Source organism: Dipodomys ordii, unplaced genomic scaffold, assembly GCF_000151885.1.
Source record: "Dipodomys ordii isolate 6190 unplaced genomic scaffold, Dord_2.0 Scaffold9, whole genome shotgun sequence".
In the NCBI taxonomy this organism is placed as follows: Eukaryota; Metazoa; Chordata; class Mammalia; order Rodentia; family Heteromyidae; genus Dipodomys; species Dipodomys ordii.
In genome coordinates this window covers 9,516,778-9,531,524 of record NW_012267225.1, presented here as the reverse complement: position 1 = coordinate 9,531,524, position 14,747 = coordinate 9,516,778, and positions in this window count along the sequence as shown.

Sequence of the window (14,747 nt, the reverse complement as noted above, 5' to 3'; positions counted from 1 at the left end):
CTTACATTCTCAAGGATTTGGTCAGTGTGGCAGCTTTGGAGATACACTACTGGCTTGGATATCTTCTAGGTAGGTCTAAATCTTGGTGTGGGTCTGATAGTTGGTTCATGGCTTCATGTCAGGAAAAAAATCTTTTATCAAGCCACTGCAGATTTTTCTTAGAGCAAAGTGAAGGAAGAAGAGTTATCAAATTGAGCTGATTTTCCACAGAGATCTCCAATTACTTTTCTTCTCATTTGATCTAACTTCAAACCTTGGGCTGGTGTAGCAACTATTTTCTGAAGGTATAATTGAACATCTCCGGTACTCCCGTGAACAGGCATGAACTATGTTTCTGTGAGGAAATGTCCTCTGTGGTCCTGTGGTGGAATGTTTTTTATGTTCCCAAGGTGGCATACCTCTATGGTCCCATGAAGAGATGCTCCTATGGTTCCTTGATAGAGATCCATGATAGGATGTCTCCTATATTCCCAAAATGAGATTTCCTCTTTGCCCTTTATGGCAGGTCCCATGCTAGGATGTACTTTATCATTTATAAAGAGTCCTGTTTAATTTATCATGTTCACGTGTAATTTTTTGTCTTTTACCATCCCTGTGTTTAGATTTATAGGCACATTCTAATGACTACTGAAAGAAGACCATCCCAGGGGACCATGCAGAGGCAGGCAGGCACAGGAGAAAGATTTTTATAAGGTTTATTAGAGGAGCCATATTTCCTCCAAGAGGGAGCACATGGATTTCGTCCCCATCCAGGTAGCAGGAGGGTCTGGGGGAAGGAAGTGAGGTAGATGGGAGTTCAGGTGGGTCTGGGTGGAGAGAGGGAGGGGCCAGCTGTATGGAAGGAACTCCAGGAATGGGGGGGGGGCCAGGTGTGGGTGGAGCTGAGGACCGAAGGTGAGCATAATACTAATATTCCCCACTCTGTTGTTTAATAAGAATAGGGGGTACCAGGCGGGGGGGGGTATGGGCAGAAGTCGTTTCTTATGGAGCTACTTCCTGCTGTCAAGGGGCGAAGTAGTCAGGGGTCTCTGCTTTGTTGCTCGGCCTGATACCATCTATGAAGCATCTGTTTGACAGTTTGGTTGGTAAAGGTCCTCCTTTTTCCATGGCAATAGTTATCTAAAATGTAAGACACAATTAATAAAAGGCAAACATTGTTGATAGTACCCCAAGAGAGGAATATGCCATGGAGGAATTGATTTCCAGAAGGGCTATCAAAGACCTGCCTTTTATTTTTTGTTTCAGATTGGAGACATAGAATGCTACCTGACTCCCACCATCCTGGAGGAAGGGGAGTAAGATTTTTCTTCTTTAGGATCACAGTAACCTGAGGAGGGGGTAGCAGAAATATTTAAAGGTACCAGACCCAGTGGGTGTCTTGGGCTCTTTTGGCTACTTCCTGCTGGCCTGGGGGCATCAAGGAATCCCTGGAACTGGGGGCTTTAGGGTTCGGGTCTGCACTGGGCAAGGCAGGGCAGTGTAAGTGATGTCTCCAGTTGCTTGAAGGAACAGGATGGCCTTGACTTGTTTCCAAGTGATATCCTGGACAGGGGATGTTACCCTGTTGAAAGAGACTTTTGGAAAGATCAGGCAAAAAGCTGACAACACATCAAGCAAAACGCTGACAAGGTGACAAGGTCAGTTAACATGAATGACATAGGAGAATCCACGTTGGCCATGGGCCAGAAACATTCCATTTGGAGTATAATCCCAGTTGTAGCCCATTACAGGGAAGGTGGAATAACTGAACTCGGGGCAAGAAGGCAGGAAAGGGGTGTCTAGGGTGTTTTGGGTAACTGCGTAGGGGGAGCATAATGGACTAGCTGGGAGTACCAGTCAGAGGCTACTATAAATACAAATAGCAGGCAACAAAGGCAAGACTGCTAACTTTCTGTCCAGTTAGAAGGTAGACTGGTATGGACATTAGGTGGGCAAGCAACTATTTCTCTTGATCTCCTGGCTCTGATTAATTTTGAAAGGGTGAGCCTAAAGTGACTCCATTTTAGGATGTCATTTCCTCTTATTCCTCTCCATGGTTTTTCATTATCAGACTGACTTTGTCCTGGTGGGTGTCTCAGTGTCCGTTGCTGGGATAGCTTGTCCTAGTTGGTTTGGACTCAAGGCCTGGGCACTGACCCTGAGCACTTCCGCTCAAGGAGAGTGATCTATCACTTAAGAGTCACAATGCCACTTTCAGCCTGTGGCTGGGTACTTAGAGGTGAGAGTCTCAAGCCATGCCTCCTCCATGCCTCCATGCTGGGAGATTAGTTGGGAGATGGAGTTTTAGAGGGATTTTTTTGAGCCCGGGATGGCTTTGAACTGTGGCAAAAGGAGTCTTTGTTACAAAAGCCCTTTTTATTTCCAATTAAAGCAATAAGGAGATCAATGAGATAGAGGTTGCCTATAACTTGTTAACAATTGAACAACAATTACTTGTCAGAGATTTTTTAAAATAAAACCCAATAGATGTTTTTAACCTGGGACTTATTGGCACTCTAAGTACTGCCCACTGCCTCTGGGCAGCCTGTTTAAAGTGGCTTATATACAACATTTAGCCTTTAACAAATGTTTAACACCTTGGTTTATAAAAGCATTGTTTTTTGGCTGGTGGAGAAACCTGATTTCTAGTGGCCCCAACAATGCCTACCTGTGTAGGCCTTTAGACAGATCTCAATAGCTTAAAGCTCTGTAAGCTTTTTAACAGATGAATTTAACCAGCTCAAAAGTTACTGCCAATGAGGACTTTGAACAGCCACAGAGGGTTTGGGATTTACATTTTACAACCTTAGCTTTTTTACCACTATCACAGATGACTGGCAAGTTTTGCCCAGTTAGACCAACATGGGTTTTAGGCATGTTTACAAACTAGCTTTCCATGACCTCCTGCTCTGATCAATTTTTTTGGAGGGCCAAGCTCAAGTAACTCAGGATCTGATGCCATTTTTGTCATCCAAGCAATTGCTTGTAATTGCCTCTGGATGTTTTACCATTGTCAGGGTCCCCAGAGTGCCTTTTTTATGTTGGGATAAATGCACCTTTGGCATTTTCCTTGGTCAGTTGCTGGACTTGAACTCAAGGTTTGAGTGCTGTCTCTCAAATCTCCAGCGCAGGGCTAGAACTTAGCTACTTTGAGCTTCTAAGCAACTCAGCTTTCAAGCACTCTACTGGCAGATTAGAGATGACAATCTACAGGGACTTTTGTCTGCCTGGGCTGGCTTCGAACTGCAGTTCCCAGATCAATGAGTTTTTATAAATGGCCACTTTTACTACAATTAAAAGCAACAAAGATGGTCATTGGAAGTAGTTTTATAAGCATAGTCTTACGTGGAACTTTATTAAGTTACATTTGACAAATTTGTCCTGTCTTTTATTGTGGGCCTGCTGGAAACTGTTACAAAAAAACTTGTAAGTGCAAACTGGAATAACCCTAATTTATCTTTTTTACTTTGAAATAAACCTTTAGGACAATTTTATCTTTTAACTTTTGTCTGTGAGGCCAGCCAGTCCCCACAACTTCCCAATTTTTTACTAAGGGGATGCCATTTTAATCCCCTTTTGTAAAGTTACTTTAATTTGCATTTAAATGACTCATTGAAACACTGGGCTACACCCTTTACCTCTTGGCTGAAACTTTAATGTACTAGCACTGTAGTATCTCTCTCTCTCTCTCTCTCTCTTTTACAAATATATCCAATTGTAAAATAGTACAGAAGTCAACTTATATCCTTTGCTCATATACCCCTTATGGTCTAACTAGTGGGGATTAACATTTACAGAACCAACCCCAAATCAGCAGGCTTTCGGTCATGTGCCCTGGAACAAGGCCAGCAAGGTCTGGGCAAGGCTGTGGCATCTCCCAGCATGTATGAACTGTCACACCTCCCGTTGGTTACCTGCAAAATTAATTCTATATATATTGGTTAAAGACCTGGTTTACACCGGCTTTTATATGTTGGTGTCACTGGTTTAGGCAGCTGTGACAACTTTGTTTTGTTTTCTGGGCATTTCCCATTCACAGGCCACACCTGTATCTTGAGTTACTCTGCTCCCTTGATCTTAAAGGGAGTTGATCTGCATTCAGGGGAGAAAACAGAGAATTAAAATCTTAGCCTTAGTTTACTAGCCATGGTCAAAGGTACAAAAATGAACTCTTAGCATAGATGGACATTGGAATGACATAAATCACAGCCAACTTATTTATTTTGTAAAAGAAACTGTCTTTAAAAACTCCTTTCCAAATGCCTTTTAAAACTGCCTGTTTTTTTCTTTGGCTTATAGTCAGGTCACAAAGTTTTAAAGCAATTTAGATGAAATCACAGCTTTCACTGACAAAGATCTTTCAGTATGCAGAATACTTGGTTACCTTGAAACCATAACCACTTACATATAGACAAATAGACACAATCAGACATGTTTGTGCACAGAGTATAGGGCATACTTAGATTTTAAAGTGAGACATTTTAAAGTTTTGAAATTTTAGCGGTATTACTTCATCTAATTATGATGGAACCACGTGGTCAGTTTAATATACAAAACTTTGCCAACAACAAGAAACTTAGTAAACAGGAGACAAGACATGAACAGACACATGGCCTAGCATAATGGCAGTACAGGTCAGGTTGGGGGGGGGGGGTTCACAGAATCAAGTTGAGTCCCCGTGAAACATCAGCTGAATTACCACGATGCCAAGATGGCGCATCCACCACATGCTCAATGCTAGAGAGAAGATTTAACAGAATTTAATACACTTTTGGTAATATCCAAACTTGTTGACTTTTTTTTGGGGGGGGGTGGATGAGTTTAAACTTAAACTCATCCATTCTTTTATCTCAAGGATTATAAACAAGCTATTGTTGGCTACATTCTTCCAGGGCTTTACCAAGGCATTTAGGGTATGAAATACTTGTGAATACCTTTAGTTGGAAGAAGGGAGAGGTTACCACCAGAAGCTAATTTTGTAACAGCAAGTAGCAGAGTTTAAGGGGAGGGGGAGAGAGACTTTTACCTGCACGAGCGCTCACAGACATGGATTTTTAAATTTGGGACCAAATTTAACTCTGATGGGGGCTCAGCAGCCCTCCAAGGCCCAGGTGGCCTTAATGTAAAAAAATTTAGTGTCCTTCCCATGGTAAGTGACCTGAAGCCACATGCCTACAGTAGAGTGTCTTCTACGGTGCTGGTTAGCTCCTAAAGGGGGGCGGGGGTGGCCCTGCCAGTGGAGAACGTCATCATGTTTGTCCATGGGGGTTCTTGGGCCATGGTAGGCCCTTTGTGGCTAGGTCCGGGCCCTTGGCCAAGATTTTGCTCGGATGGGGGCCTTAACACTGAGATACCAGAATCTGAAATCTGGATCTCCGATAAACTGGTCACTTACCTTGGAGTGGGACTTAATTAGCAGTGTTGGGGTGGTAGATCACTTGGTCAGAAGAAAGTTACCTTGGTGGTCTTCTGGTGACCACCGGAGTGTAGGATCTAAGGATAGGTCCCAGGACAGCTGGTCAAGCCCCCTTCCAAAGTGGAGGGGGGAGCAAATACACAGGGAACCCTATCCCTGTACGGGCCACCAATGAAAGAGGATTGGACACATCCATCCCAGAGGACTACATAGAGGCAGGCAGGCACAGGAGAAAGATTATTACAAGGCCCATGGCCTTTATCCCCATCCAGGTAGCAGGAGGGTCTGAGGGATAGGAAGTGAGGTAGATGGGAGTTCAGGTGGGTCTGGGCAGAGAGAGGGAGGGGCCAGATGTTTGGAGGGAACTCCAGGAATGGGGGGGGGCAGGTGTGGGTGGAGCTGAGGACCAAAAGTGAGCATAATACTAACAACTACAAAGAGGGGAAACCATGCAACCTATGTTTCTCTGAGTCTGGCAATTCACCAATGAAACATGAGACTCATCTCTAATTTACCACCAGAAAACCAGAAGTGGAGCTGTGTCTCAAAGTACCATCAGAGTACTATCTTTGAGCACAAAGCTCAGGCCCTGAGTTCAAGCCCCACTACTGACCAAAAAGATGTCTTAAACAGAAGGGAGAAAGGTAGGAGTAAGAAGAATACGGACCCTTAAAAGCCTCATGGATTTCACAGCTCTAGAGTAGATTACTTGGAGAGATAAATGCCCAGAGCCACTGTCTCCATTTAAATTCAGTGCAGAAAGCAGCTATGTCAATCTCCACCCTTTCCATTCCTTCCTTTTATTCTTTCTTCCCTTCCTCTCTTCTTATCTATTCCATTTGTTCATCATATTTGCAGGATCTCAAAGAAAAGCAGCTATCTTTCCAATTTGGTTTCTAAAAGCAGTGGTATAGTTGTATTTTTTCCTCTAGCACTTCCTTTCCCAACATAAACCACCTACCCATATCATGTCCCTTGTTCATTTACTGAAAGCATACACAGTGTTTACCCTGTAGTGACCTGCCTGGCAGGCAATTGAAATCAGAATCAGAATATTGACAGAGACAGAGATGGGGAGGTGGGGGTAGTATCCATATACTTTATGACACTCCTATTTTACTGGTAGTTATTGTTGTTAACCTTTCTGTTCCTAATTTTTAAATTAAGTTTTCTCATCAGTATGTGTGCATAGTAGAATATATAATGTTTATGAGATTTCATACAATCTGTGGTTTCAGGCATTCACTGTAAGGTATCCTCCATGGATACGGGACCATGTGCTTTCTTCCAGTCCTAGTGTTTCCAAAAGAATAAAAGCAATGCTAACCCATGTTTATTGAATATTTTCTATTCATCAGTCCTTTACAAGGTGCTTAACATGCAAAATACATTCACTAAATGGCCCCAGCAGCTTAATTATTGCTACCTGTTGTCAGATAAAAAATTGAGGTTTAAAGAAGTAACTTATCAGGCATGGTGGTTCATACCTATAATCCCAATCACTCAGAGAATTTCAAATTCAAGGCCAACTTGCACTGTAGAGTGAGACTGTGTCTTAAAAAATCCTCAATAGTTAGAGACATAGCCTACTTTGAGTACATTTGCTTAACATGCATAAAGCCCTGAGTTCCATCTACAGCTCTGCAGTGTGTGTGTGTGCGTGTGTGTGTGTGTGTGTGTGTGTGTCCAAGGTCAGCACGTCAAGAAGGTTGTACACAACAGTTCAATGATAGACTGTAGCCTTGCTCTGGGCTTACTGTTTCTAGGACCAGTTTTCAAATTGCATCAAATTTTTCTAGAGAATATTTTAAAAGATGCATTTCTAGACTCCTCTCCCAAAATCTCTGATTTGTAAGTCTGAGAACTTGCATTTCTAATAAGTTCCCAGATAATAATATTCGTGGGAGTCCCATTTTGAGAACCACTGCTTTGGGCTGTTCTCTTGGTCTCTCTCTGTCTCTCTATTGCTCACTCTTTCTCTGTCTATCTCCATCTCTCTTTGTATATCTGTCTCTCTATCTATATGTCTCTTTCTGCTTCCCTCAGGTCCCGTTGTTTTAGGAAAGGAGAAATACACCTTGCAATGATTTTGCAGCTCAAATTCAACTTTGCAGCTGGGAATGGAGGAGCCCTTTTCTCAGACAGGTCTTCACAGTGCTGTCTTGCTCTTGTACTGTACAAGCAGCTCTGACATCACCTTATGCTCTTCTCTCCCATCCCTGCTTCCCCGAAAACAGACTGGGAGAAATCCTGTTTTGAATGAATGGACACCTAAATAATCTCTGATTCCTTTTCTGCTCCATATATTAAGGTCTGAGTTAGTTATCCCAGAAAAACTTCCTGAATTGTGAAAACAAATAGCAAAGCAGCATCTGTACAGAGTACAGAGACTGCTTATTTATTTAATCCTTCATGTAAACACAGCAAGGGATGGTCTGTAAGCCTGTTAATAGGACTGCTCCAGCAGGGGCCTTGTCCTCAGCTGAGCACTCAGACCTTTTCCTGTCTCTGCACACAGTGGCAGAACGGAAACAGAAGGGAAACAGGCCTGAGGAAATGGTGCTGCATTGCAAAACACGGATAGAACAATTGATATCAGGGATTCTCGGGACAAGCGGGATCCCACTAGACAGTGGAGCCTCATACTGCAGAAGTCCTGTTCTGGGCACGGGTGTAGCTCAGCTTTGCCCTGCCTCTAAGGGAGCTATTTGCAGGGTTGCACAGTAGGAGAGTTTTATGAGCCAACCCTCTCATTTTGATGAGGGTTCCCGGGGTAAAGCAGTTATACAATCTTACACCAGCACACCAACTTCAGTGAAGTACAAACAATATAAAGTAGGCCATCCAGACCCATAAAACAGGCAATGCCAAGCAGTCGTGATTCAAGTTCAGTTCAGGGGTGACCTGCCTTATTACGATAAGATAGAGAAGACTGAATAGAAACTATGCAGAGAGAAAGAGGGAGGGAGAGAAAGAGGGATAGAGGGGGGAGAAGGAAGGAGGTGGGAGGAACAGTAAGAGGAGAGAGAAGTAGAAAGAAAGAGGGTGGAAAAAAGAGAAGGAAAGGAGTCAGGGAGGAAGAGGGACAAGAAAGGAAAGGGGGAGGGAAGGGAAAGGGAGAGAGAAGGAAGAGAGGAAGAGAGGGAAAGAAGAAGAAAAGAGAGAAGGAAGGAGAGAGAATGAGAGAATAAGAGAGAGACTGATATACACACACATATAGAGACAGAGAGGTAGACAGAGGCAGTAGGAAATAATTGATTAAGGTCTTTACTGAAGCTTGGGTCAGAAATCTTGTTATCAGAAAAAGGATCAGAAACTCAATTGGCAGGATGTTCTCTCAAATTATTTCTCAGATTTGTTGGTTGAAGGAAATGATTCTACCTTCAGCCAAATATTTGGTCAGCAATATATCATCAACACAACCAGGCTTTCAGATCTTAATATAGCCCTGGTGACAAACCAGCTTTCCCCCATTGATTGCAGAGAACAAGGTCCCTGGGCATGTGTGTATTTACAAATGCATTTGCTAAGTAAGGTTGGGTTTTCTAACACAGGGTTAATTATGAACTAGACTACAGATCTTAAATTTATCAACAGGCTCAGTAGCTGGTGACTGTGCTGATCAGAGCCAGTTTTAAGGACAAGAAATAGGACTTATTTACATGTAGAGTGATGCTCTGCCTCTTAATCACCTCAAAGCTTTTTAAAAATTAACTTTATTTACAGCAGCTCAAGAAGCACAGGGAACCCAGTGACTTTCCCACTCTTCCTTCCTCATCTCCTTGAGCTGCCTAGTCATTATTTCAGCTTGTGTTCTTTTGCTAAATTCTGGAACTTTTTGATTCAGTTTTGCTACATGAGCTGTGGTTTATTTGGCAAACCTGATAAAAAGCAGTTTTCAAAAATCTTACCAGAATTGTCAATGGTCATCGCATAACCTAGTATATATAGCCATCATGAAATAGACATCGTTCTGACAAACTGCTTTGATATAAAAGGCTTTAAAGTGGGAGGATAGCACAGGATGTTTCTTATTGTTTGGGTCTTAAATGCCCATCAAAGGTCCATGTGTTGAAGGCTTGGTTGCTAGCCTGTGACTCTATTGGGAGATCACACTTTTAATGTGTGTGGCCTAATGGAAGGAAGTCAGGTCATTGGGGGTGTGGTCTTGAAATGGATATTGGGTCTTCAGTCCTTGGTCTCCCCATCCCCTCATGAGGCAAAGAAAGTTCCTAGGCCTCATACTGCTCTCATGATATATTTGTTGCCACAGTCTTAAAAGCAACAGGATACAAAACCATGGATCAAAGCTTCTGAAGCATGAGCCAAAATTAACCTCTTCATATATTCAGTTGATTATCCATGTATTTCATCACAGAGACAGAAAACTGACTAACACATGCTGAATAAGAGGAGTGATGGAAGACCTCACACTACTACTTCTTACAGGGTCTTGTGTTCCCTTTAAAATGAGTTCTAGTAAGTATTAGAGAACTTTGGATTAGAATTTTCTGGACAGCCAATAAAAATGACCAAAGTAGTTAGATGATAAAGCAACACACACACACACACACACACACACACACACACGCACACGCACACGCACACATACGTATGTGTGTGTGTGCGTGTGTGTGTGTGTATGGCAGTTTTGGTCACATTTTAGTTTAATAGAACTTCCAATTCAGGATAATATTCCTATCATTTGGGGAATGGAGGTGTGGATCAAGTGGTAGAGTGCCTGTCTAGCAAGGGTAAAGCCATGAGTTTAATCTTCAATAATACTAAATACATATGTACATGTGTATGCATATGCAGTATATGTATATGTATACAATTTGAGTTCACAGCCTATGTTTCATAGTTTTTGAAACTATGTCCACAGCAGAAGACAATCAACTTGTCAATGATGGTAATATCTTCTTTGTTTCACTCCAAAAATTTAAGATTTTTGATGCAAGATGGGCACTGATAGCTGAAGTCTGTAATTCTAGCTACTTGGGAGGCTGAGAACAGGAGGATCACTGTTTGAGGCCATCCCAGGCAGAAAAGTTTACTAGATCCTTTTTCAACCATAGCTTGGTCCAATAGCTCACATATATATCATCTCAAGCTATATTGGGGGCTGAGATGGGGAAAATCGTGGTATCAGGCCAGCCTTGCATGAAAGCATGAGAGTCCTTCTCCATGGAAGGGAATTTGGAAGTGGCGGAGCTGTGAACCCTGAGAGGACCACAGGTAGATCTCCACTGAAGTTCCTGCCTCGTCAGGAAGTGAGACCCTATCCTAAAGGTAACCAATAAAAACCCAGCTGGTGGCACAACTCAGTCATATTGCTCCAGTGTAACAAGTGCGAGGCCCTGAGTTCAAAACCCCAATACTACCAAAAAAAATAGAAGAAAGTGTAGTGTATCTTGCCAACTGAAAAGAGCTATACAAACATACTTGTCAGTCATTATTTACTATGAATAATATTTTAATACCTATTATTTGTGTTTTGATTTTAAAATCAAAACTCTAGAATATATTATCATTTTCAAATAATTGCATTGTTCTCTTTATGGAATAAGGTATCATGTAAATCCTTTTTTTAAAAAAATTATTTTACCAGGCACAGGGGCTCTTGTCTGTGATTCTAGCTATTCAGGTGGCTGAGATCTTAAGAGCATGTCTTGAAACCAGGAAAATCCATGAGACTCTGCCCCCCCTCCAAAACAAAAGTAGAAGTGGAGCTATGGATCAATTGGTATGAGGCCAGCCTTGAGCAAAATAGCTGAAGGACAGAGCCCAGGCCCTGAGTCCAAACCATGGTACCTGCATGAAAGAAAGAAAAGAAAAGAAAATTTTGCAGTAGGGTAAATTGGGAAAGAAGGACTAAGTTGAGGCATTACAAGGAGTATATTTTTAGTTACACAGGGATGGGTGAAACATTTACAGTTACAGCATTTATGTGCTTTGCATTTAGGAAGATGGGTTCATAAATTAGCAGCTCAGAGGTCAAGGGGCAGGTTCTCAGGGCTCCAACTTTGACCACTGAAGCGGGTTTATTTATGGGAGGAAAAGGAAGATACTTGGGTTCTTGAAAAGTGGACAGAAACCAGGGACTCTGGCTCTATCTGTATCACATAACATGCAGAACTGCTGTGCGTTTCTGTTCTTTTTGTACCGAGTGTGCAGGAGGAAGATTGGCGGCTACACCTCTTGGGTTTTCCCATAACAAGATGTTCATCTCTGGAGGCTATCTTGGTGAGCCAAGCTGTACATAAAGCTATCCTAATTAAATATGCTACTCTCTAGGGGGGAGAGACGCCTTCATTATAAGGACTTATTTCAGGGGGAATATAGTTACCTGCATATCTATATTTTAGTGAGAGACACCAGTGCCTGTTTGCAAGCAAGCACATAGACCAGCCTCCTCTGTCTGCTCTCATCTTATATCTCACTATCTAGAGACTGGCACAGAACAAATCCCTTGGGATCCCACATAACTTTCAAATATGTGAAGTGAAGCCCTTCATAGATACAGGTATTTTTCCATTCGGAGTCCAAGAAGCTTCCTGGAATTTGAAATTTCAGGGTGCCATTTCTAATTTAAGCTCCTAACCCAATTAGGAATTAATGAGGGTTTCCTGATTATGACAACCATAATGAGCCCTTACAGTCAAAACCAATAAGTATGCTCCCTATCTTTTCTTTTTTTATATAGGCCAGAAAAAAAGCAAGACTATGTTTAACTGGTTAAAACTTGCAGCTGGTCAAAATTGTGTAAAGAGTAGAATGAGGACAAGAAAGGGTAATAATACAGAGGGTACATTTGATCAAAAGACGTTATATACATGTACCAAAATATCACAATGAAACTCCTTTGTAGAATTAATATATAGCTGTAAAAATAAATAAAAAAATAAGTGTTTACATATAACCGTAAGCTGAAGACTTCTGAGTTAATAGTAGACTTTGGCTTATGTAACAAAAAAATTGACTTTTAAAATTTATATAGTAGCTGGGCACTGATGGCTCACTAGTGCCTGCTATCCTAGCTACTTAGGAAACCGACATCTAAGAATCAAGGTTCAAAGTCAGCCTTGGCAGAAAAGTCCATGAAACTCTTGTCTCCACTTAACCAGCAAAAAGCCAGAAGTAAAGGTGTGGCTCAAGTGGTGGAGGGCCAGCCTTGAGTGGAAAAAGCCAATTAGAATGAGAATCACTGAGTTGAAACCCCAGTACTGACATTCATGTACAAATTTATATCTTTTTTCCATTTTTATACTTTCAATAAATATAAATATATTGGAGCAAAAAATACTCAAGTGAGAAAATAAATTATTGCTATCATGACACCTAAGAAAGACATTGAACCAGTTTTTTGTTTACTGGAAGGTAGACTGCTATCACCTGGCACTGATGATCTTCCTGTTTACTAGTATTTAGACGGTGTTTTCTGAATTTCTCCCTGGAGTTGGTATCCAGAAGCTTGGGATCAAACTAAAAGTAGACTTTACTGTGTATTTTCATGGTGGGATTTGCTTGGGTTTCTTCAGGGGATTTCCTTTTTATCAACTGGACAGACATTTCTGGGCTTTCAACAGTGTAGGTGCATAAAGTCTATCTTAAATTGGGACAATGATCTTTTAGCTCCACATATACTTTGCTTTCATGATTTTTCTTTAAAAAATGGGCTTGAGCGAGCCCTGGTAGTTCACAACTGTAATCCTAGCTACTAAGGAGGCTGAGGTCTGAGGATTCTGGTTCCAAGGCAGCCTCCAGAAGAAATTCCATGAAACCCTTCTCTCCAGTTAACCACCAAAAAAGGTGGAAGAGATTCTTATCTCCAGTTAACTACTGTGGCTCCAGTGGTAAAGCACTACCCTTGAGTTGAAAAACCAAGGGATGAATGCAGGCCCTGAGTTCAAGCCCCAGTATTGGCACACACATACACAATCACATTATTCTTTAGGAATAATATACTTTGTCCACAATTAAAATAGTATAGGATAAGAATTTCTGTTTCTGAGTGAGAATTAACTCAAGACCAAAATAATCATAACAGAAGTGGTGAATTTTCTGAGATAGTTGACGTTTAAAAATTTATTGATGGTATAGTGACAAAATGTCATTATGATATGTAGTACATTAAAGTTTATCCTTGAAATCCAAAGTTTGAAATTTTAGAGGGTAGGTACTATATGTACTTTGCCAAAACCCCAGATCTAAAACATTTATGTTATGCATTGTAAGGTAAGAACTATCAAGTTGATTTTGTTGATGGCTAGACATAGATATGAGCATGAATGTGTTTTCAGTTATTTTTTATGCTGGTAGTGGGGCTTGAACTAAGGGCCTGGACACTGTCCCTTAGCTTTTTTGCTTAAGACTGGCAGTTTACCACTTGAACCATAGCTCTACTTCTGGCAAACAATCAAAAAACAAAACAAAACTAGTTAATTGGAGAAAAGAGTCTCCTGGACTTTCCTGCTGGCTTTAAACTGTGATCCTCAGATCTCAGCCTCCTGAACAGCTAGGATTATAGGTGTGGGCCACTGGAGCCTGGCTATACATGTGTTTTAAAAATGATAGCAACAATAAATATGGTGAAAGTGAGTGAGGGAATTGTGGGAATGTGCTCCTAATGGAATTGTGGCACAGCATTTACTGCCCAGAGGAAGGAGGGCCTGGGGCTCTGACAATAAGTTCAGGGTCCTCCTTGGTTCTCCTCATTGCCTAAATTGACTAAGCAAGCCTGTCCCTGGGTCATTGTGATTTAGGCATATAAACATCCTTAGGAGTAAACTTAGGTCTCAGAAATGACACAATTTACATTGGAGTTTCAGCTGGCTTGAATATTATATAATGGTTAAAAAGAGTTTTTAGTTACATTGGATATCTGTCACCTTAGTGAAGCTAAGTGATCCTAAGCCAGGAAATAATATCAAAAGAAAGATAGCCGTATCTTTGAGAATCATGGGAGTACAATGAGGACATAAAATGGCTTTGATGTCTGGAGGACATGAATGATATTACATGTTGACACTGTCAACAAAGAAAACTCTAACAGGAGCCAAAAAAGTCTTCCTCATTTTTTTTCCATGTAAAAACTCAGACTGCTATTAGGCATGGAGGTGCATGCCTATAATCCCAGCTACTCCTGAAGTATCATAGACAATTTGGACGAAATTAGATTATTATCTGAAATGGCATTATCTGAAAATGGCAAAACAAAATAAAACAAACAAAATAAAAGCAAAAGGACTGGGGAGTTGATTAAAGTGGTAGGGCACTTGCATAGTAAACACACGGTCATGAGTTCAGTTCCCAGTACTGCAAACTTCCCATTTTGGCAGAGTAAGTGTGC